This window comes from Astatotilapia calliptera, chromosome 3 (assembly GCF_964374335.1).
Source record: "Astatotilapia calliptera chromosome 3, fAstCal68.1, whole genome shotgun sequence".
Taxonomy (NCBI): domain Eukaryota; kingdom Metazoa; phylum Chordata; class Actinopteri; order Cichliformes; family Cichlidae; genus Astatotilapia; species Astatotilapia calliptera.
Genome location: NC_137424.1, coordinates 35095295 through 35101896, shown reverse-complemented (window position 1 = coordinate 35101896; position 6602 = coordinate 35095295). Strand labels below are relative to the sequence as shown.

Here is a 6602-nt window from a genome sequence, read left to right as displayed (position 1 = left end):
TATCTCAGTGCTCAGACCAAACATAAAAGCGAATCAGTAGTAGAACCCTTCACCCAATATCCTTGCTGGATATAGCACAACATCTTAATTGATTTGTTCCAAAACCAGATGAAGTGACTCACAAAAATCTGTACTATATGCCCTCAGATAAGTGCAAAAAAAACAAGATTTCTGCTTTGAAGAGTATCCAACAATTATATGTGGTATTTGCGGACAAACACCATTGTTCATGGAATTTAGGGTCGAAGCCGAGGCCCTTACAGATGATTTATGTATTCAGCTGGGGATGGGGGAGGATAAAATGGGCAAATTTCATCTGGCTGTAGAAAGCTCCAGCCCAGCGGGCCTAGAGAAGGCTTAAACATAAGCAGGACGGGTGCCAGGTCCTCTCCTCGGCCATTGTGCTTTAATTAACCTACATAGGAGCTGACTGCTTAAATGTGCAATGATAGATAAGGCCCCTTGGATGATTGATTTATTTACTGCACATGCTAGTGATTTCCATAACATTACAAGCCATATGAGGCACAAAAGTCATTAATGCTCAATATGGCCGTCAATGTATACAACATACAGTAAAACCTGCTTTCAGGTGGAGGTAAGCTAATAAAAATGCAGCAAATGGATGGGAAATTTTGGCTTGAAGATCAGCCAAGGTCACTGATGTTCCAGTAAATAACAGCGAGGACAGGAAATGATGGAGAGATGTTGAATTCACGACTTTTAGAGACATTGTTTTATAAAAGCACACCAGGTCTGGCTTTGTCAAGTGAAGTCTGGCATGGGCCCAGCAGCAGTCTGAGGCTGTGATTGCAGCCGAACGTCTCCATCAGAGAGCACTAGAAGGTAACGGTGGGATTAAAATGGGCACTGCTGGCACATACAGGCGGGCAGGGTGTTTCTTTCTTTTTTTTTAGCTAGGCCATTGTTCCATATGTGCTCCACCTGCGCCTCTCAGAGCCTCGCGCCAAACACACGGCCGGCAGGCTCCACCATCCTCGCTGATTGGAAGTTGCCATGGTGATGCTGGAAGCCGGAGCTGAAAATAGGGGGGGTGTGCTGTAAATCTCAACATGGTATTTTTTTAATTTAGGAAATTGGCAAAGGAAGTGTAGTAAATGAATCGGCGTTAATAATAATTCACATATGGGACAAAACACAATTAGGCTGCTTTTGGCTACAGGCAAAGAGAAGACAGCTCCCTCTAAAATGTGATCTCATCTCATCAAAGGCACTTCAGCTTTCCCAGTAGTCCTGAGTGAGCAGATAGTACGACTCTATGTGATAATGATGTTTATGGAAATAATATGACTGAAAGTTATCACTGGACACAAAGAGCAGCGAGATGGAGACATCAATCATGCAATGATGACCCATAAATTGATTCCTTATCAGCTCGTGTAAATGGATGGAAAGAGTGATTCAGTGCTTTGGTTTATTAAATAGAAAACTCAATTTTTCTCCCTCCCCACTACCAGCACTGTTTTGTTTCAAAAGTTAGCTTTTTAAAAAAAAAAATTATTTCGTTTTTTTATAAATTTGTTTGGAGTGCAGAGGAAAGCCGAGCAGCAAAGCTCACCCGTAGCTTTTAATAACACGATGGCCACCATCCAGCTTCAGACGAGTCCTGGGATTGGCTGATCCCTTCACACTCTGGCACCTGGAGCAAGCCTGAAGTATATGTATGTGTGTGTCTGTATGTGTGAGTGGGAGAGGGAGAGGGTGAAAGAGGCTGTCATTGGTGGCTGCACTATTGGAGGCGTGACATGACGAGAATCAAAGGCCGTCACCTGCAACCGAGTGAGAAGAAAAATCATTAAAATGGTTTCAGGCCAAAAGCCTTTGCATAAAATCCGAAAACTTTTAGTTTGGGAGAGGAGAAAAAAACATTTTCTCTTGGTTTTAAATTCAAAGTTCAAAGTGCATTCAAGGAAATTCTTGGCTTAGGTTTTGGTATTTGCAGCAGGTGTGAGGGAATACATGAGGAGAAAAACCTTCCTGACTAAAACTGTCTGCGTTCGAGTTTGTATTAAAAAGACAAAGCTGCAGCGCTGCCCGCAACACTCAGTGGTGACCCACGTATTTGTTTATGATTGGCAACCCCCGTCTGAAAACGGCTGTGCAAATACGATATGTACATTTGCATGTTTGTTGTCATTCATTTCACCATTAATCCATAATCCAAACTAAACTGGCGGTAAACAGCATTGCGGGGGGAGGTGTTTGGTTGTTCAGCTGTGGCTCCAGGATCATCCAGTGATACATGCAAAATGGGGCTTTGGGTCAAGATCACAGCACAGATAGAAACAGATAAAAAAAAAAACCCTGCCGTTTTCTCTGCACAGAAATCCTCAGCAGCGTTTTCTATACTTCTCAAGTTGGTGTTGTTTATGAGACTCCTGCGCCAGCTTAGCCGGTGCGGAAGTGACCTTTCCGAGTCATTGAAAATGCAGAGTAGCTACAGACAAACTGACCTGCAGAGGAATTAGCCGCTGCTCCTTTCGTCTCCTGCAAACCCAACAGCTTGAACACGCCTGGGCGCTGCCTCACAAAGGCGCTCTATGGAGGAGGCCTATTAATCTTCCCAAAGCCTCAAAAAAGCAAGAGTCAGTGTGGGCCCCTAAGTCTGGTGCCCGGGGCCCGCAGAACGGGGGTCCTTGGCAGGCTCTGTGGGGTCAGTCTTGGCCCTGGATCAAATAGGTGGGGGTGGGACAAGGGCACAGGATGGTGTACCTGTGCCCTTTAACAGATGCCAGGCTGAGGCTGGCTCCGGGGAGAGGGGAAAGGATCATTCCTGGTGCTGCTGGCCTTCACAAACATCAATCAGGATGTAGCTGTTCTTCCTCCATCATTAAAGAGGAGATAGAAAGGGGGTAATCTGAAAGCGCTGCAGCTTCTCCGTCTGATATTTAAGGGCCCGGAGTGCGACTGAAGAGAGCGAGTGACACCTGTGATGCCGCCACTGCATTACGGAGAGAAATATTTTATTAGGAGTTTAATCTTCTGATACATGAAGCGATAACAGCTGACAGTACAACATGCAGATTGCGAGTGTGAGTAATTATTTGCCTGCACTCTGAGTAAATATTGAAGCAAAATAGGCCCGTTCTGTATTTTGAGCCTTTTGCGGCATGTAAAAATAGCAAGAAATGATCGTTAAATCTTTAAAAATATAAGTATTTAGTAGTTCCCTACAAACATCTGCTGAAAAACATTACACATACTGTTGCAATGGATGATATATTCCTTCAGAAAGATGTGAAAGGAAAGAGGAAAGGTTGTAAAATTTGCTGGCTTCTAGTGGGTGGGGCTTTTAAATTAAATCAGAGGCCCAGGTGCAAGAAGGCATGAAGGGAGGGGATCTTTTTCCTTTTTTTTTTCCTTTAACTGAGCCAACACCTGCCTTTAGCTTAGTTTACCTTTTTGGGACTGGTCGCAAGCAGCAAATCTTAACAAGAATCTCTGTATTAGGTACTATTTAGGCCGGCTGCTGGTGCTGAGAAATCTACTTAAGCTAACCTGACTTAAGGTAAGCCCTAAATAACCCAGTGCCAGCAACCTTCAGTTACTTCCTGTAAATCCTTTACAGGCACACCCGGTGTTAAAAAAGTAGAGCTTCTAGTCATTCACTGTCATGTCTTAAATATACATACATGCATTTAAGTGTGTGTGTATTGTCAACAGCGTGCACCAAACCCAGTGTTACTCAGAGGGTGTAACAGTCTGTCGCAAACGTTAAAAGTTAGGCACTGAAATAATCTTTTATAAGGGAAACATACAAATATAAAGTGGTGTAATTAAAAATGAATTCATTACTCAATAAACTCAATTATGCAAAACCATAAATTAATATTGCTCATCTCAATATACAACATAAATGAATGAGACCAAAAATAAATCCAAAGCCATTAAATAAGGTTACAGTTGTGAAGCCTCGAGCTGTTTTCACTATCGCCGTCGTCAAGCCAGAGGCACGTCTGACCGAGGAGCTATTGAAGACTGTAATTTGCAAAATAAGCATCTAGTTGGATTAAATGAGACTTGGAATTGATATTTTACAGCATAAATTTATGAGGAACCTACTGAGGTCAAAGATCAAGGGAATCAGGGGCTGTTTTTTATGGCCTAGACAATAGCGACTTCTTTTTGCCACCGGTTGGCAATCAGAAAGAATGCAGGTTCAAGGCACTCCTCTTTAGGCTTCACTTTTCCAGCATCTGCATTCTTTTAAAAGAATTATACATGTGGAATTTGCACAGATGGCATCATGGAGGGAAAAAAAGCAAACAAAACACCAGTTCTCTGCACAGCAAGTCTGTCTACCATGGACACAATTCATGCAGAATCTACCTCCAAATCATCATTTTATTACAGTCCAGTGATTTATTCTGGTACATTTAAATGATAAAAATGTAACTTTCATCACATTTTAGAGCGCAGAGATTCATAATCAGTAAGATAAAACTAATAAATTCCGATTATTTCCTGCTGTTTGACTGTTTGATCCCTAGGGGTGTAGTTTTGAATTCAGCATATTTGTGGAGGGGCTGAGGTAGAAACCAAATGATGATTTTTCCTTAAATAAACAGTCTGTAATCAAGTTTCCTGAGCTCTAAATGCACAAACAATAAAGAGGAAACATTTAATTTGATTTCTGTCAAGTAAATCTACGAAAAGCAAAACCCTAAAATTATCCTGTTATTGCCTTAATGCTTCACTATCCTTCAGCTGGGCCTAATGCCTCTTAAACAAACAGACCTTGCTCAGGCTTTTCAGTGTTTGTAAGGACTTGTCAGAATAGATGTACCCTGCTGTGGCTGCTGCTCTTTTCCCCCCACAGCCTGCGAGGACTGAACAGAGCTCTACTGTGCCTCGGCGGACATTGAAATTCCCCCGACGTTTGTACAGTGAATTCCATTTCCGTGCCTTTTGATTCATACTTCTTTTTTCCTCCTCCTTTCCCCCTGTGAAGTACCTTTTTGTCCCCTGTTTGAACTTGGGTGAAGAATTCATCTGCAAGTGGAGGTTGGAGGTCAGACAAAATGGGCGAACTGAATGACTTAAGGAGCGACGGAAAGGGAAAAATATGAGGAATGGTGGCATGCATTGACAATGAATAAGATTAAATAAGGTCTGCAAGTGATGGCTTCCTCTGTTAATGCGATTAGTGGAAGTGGGCTGTTTGTATAAGCGTTAAGGGGAATTCAGTTGAAAGAAGTAATGGTGATGAATATCCAAAGTTCAACCAATCCGACCTGTGAAGAAGAAGGAGCTCAGAAACTGTTACGCTTTAAAAACATTGTTTTATTATTAATGTTCTTCTTTATTAGCAGTAACACGTGCTCACAAGAGTGATGGCAGCTGGCCCGCGACACAAACTCATCTAACTGGAAGCTAAAAAAAGAAAGTCAGCATGAACTCCTGGATTGGACGCTTTGTTTTTGCTCCTGTGCCATACACTCTAGCTGCTCAGCTTTTTCTTTATAATCAATGCTGTCTACATTTACTGTTGAGGTCAGCTCTGAGCAGCTTGTTCTCATCACAGTGAGGTTCATCTATAACTATATGCGGTTTGTGGATTAGGGGATGAAAGAATGCCACTGACTGTGAAATTGCCTGATTTTTATCGGGGATGTTGGTGAGCAGCTGTGCACAATCCTCTGCCCTAATCTCGGGGCTGGAGAGGGGACTGGGCAAGGAGGGGAGGTGTTTGTGTGTGTTTTTGTCTCCCTGCATGTGTGTGTGTGTGTGTGAGAGAGAGTGTTGCGTGCATGCCAATGTTGGAAAGGTTCTGAATGGTTGTGTTTATGCATGATCCTTCAGAAGACTAGTTATCCCTGATAAGTTATCCCAGTGTTGTCCCAAAATCGGTGGTGCTACAGGGATGCAGGATTCAGTAGATGACTGTGGCGACAGCTTGGCTTTTTCTGTTTCAGTTGGTAAAGGCCAGTAAAAAGATATGTCATAATAATATTATTGATGCATTGACTGTATAATCCTGTCTCTCCACTATCTAACCAAGTCTAGTCCTGGAATAAGGATAGAGAGGAAATCTAATTAAAGTTCATGTTGCATAATAGTGAATCCATAAAACTGTATTCTGTCTACAAAGTTTCACATTAAATTAAATTCAGTTTGACTTAGCACTGAGTCACAACAACAGTCACCTCAAGACACTCTATATTGTAAGGTAAAGATCCTACGGTAATACAGAGAAAACACAGACAACCCCCTCTGAGCAGGCATGTGGTGACATTGGGAAAGAAAAATTTCCTTTCAACATGAAGAAACGTCCGGAAGAACCAGGTTCTACAACTTCCTGCCCACCTATTTGAGCAGACAATTTGCATGGGGCATTTGAATGTCACTAAACTCTGTGGTGTTGTGCTCAGTTTACTGTTTTAGCTCTTTTGAAAAAATGCTCAGATATGCAAAAGGCCCAGCAGCAACTGGGAGGCAGACAATTAGCAACTCAGTCATGGAGCATGGAGCAACTACAAAGCGGGATATTTTCCTTAGAACGAGCCAAAATGTTCCTCTCACCCATAGCCTCCTGACTTTATGGCAGTAAAGATATTCACAGGTGAAAAAAAGAGTTTTAA

General features: G+C 42.3%; 1 long non-coding RNA gene across 1 annotated transcript; it reads right to left on the bottom strand.

Annotated features, from left to right (window-relative positions):
• Window positions 1-898: 898 nt before the first annotated feature.
• On the bottom strand, window positions 899-1788 carry LOC145426073 (uncharacterized). The gene is made up of 2 exons (XR_013906837.1): window positions 1580-1788; window positions 899-1039 (listed from the first exon to the last, which is right to left on the bottom strand). It is a non-coding gene; the product is annotated as an uncharacterized LOC145426073 (long non-coding RNA).
• Window positions 1789-6602: the final 4814 nt, after the last annotated feature.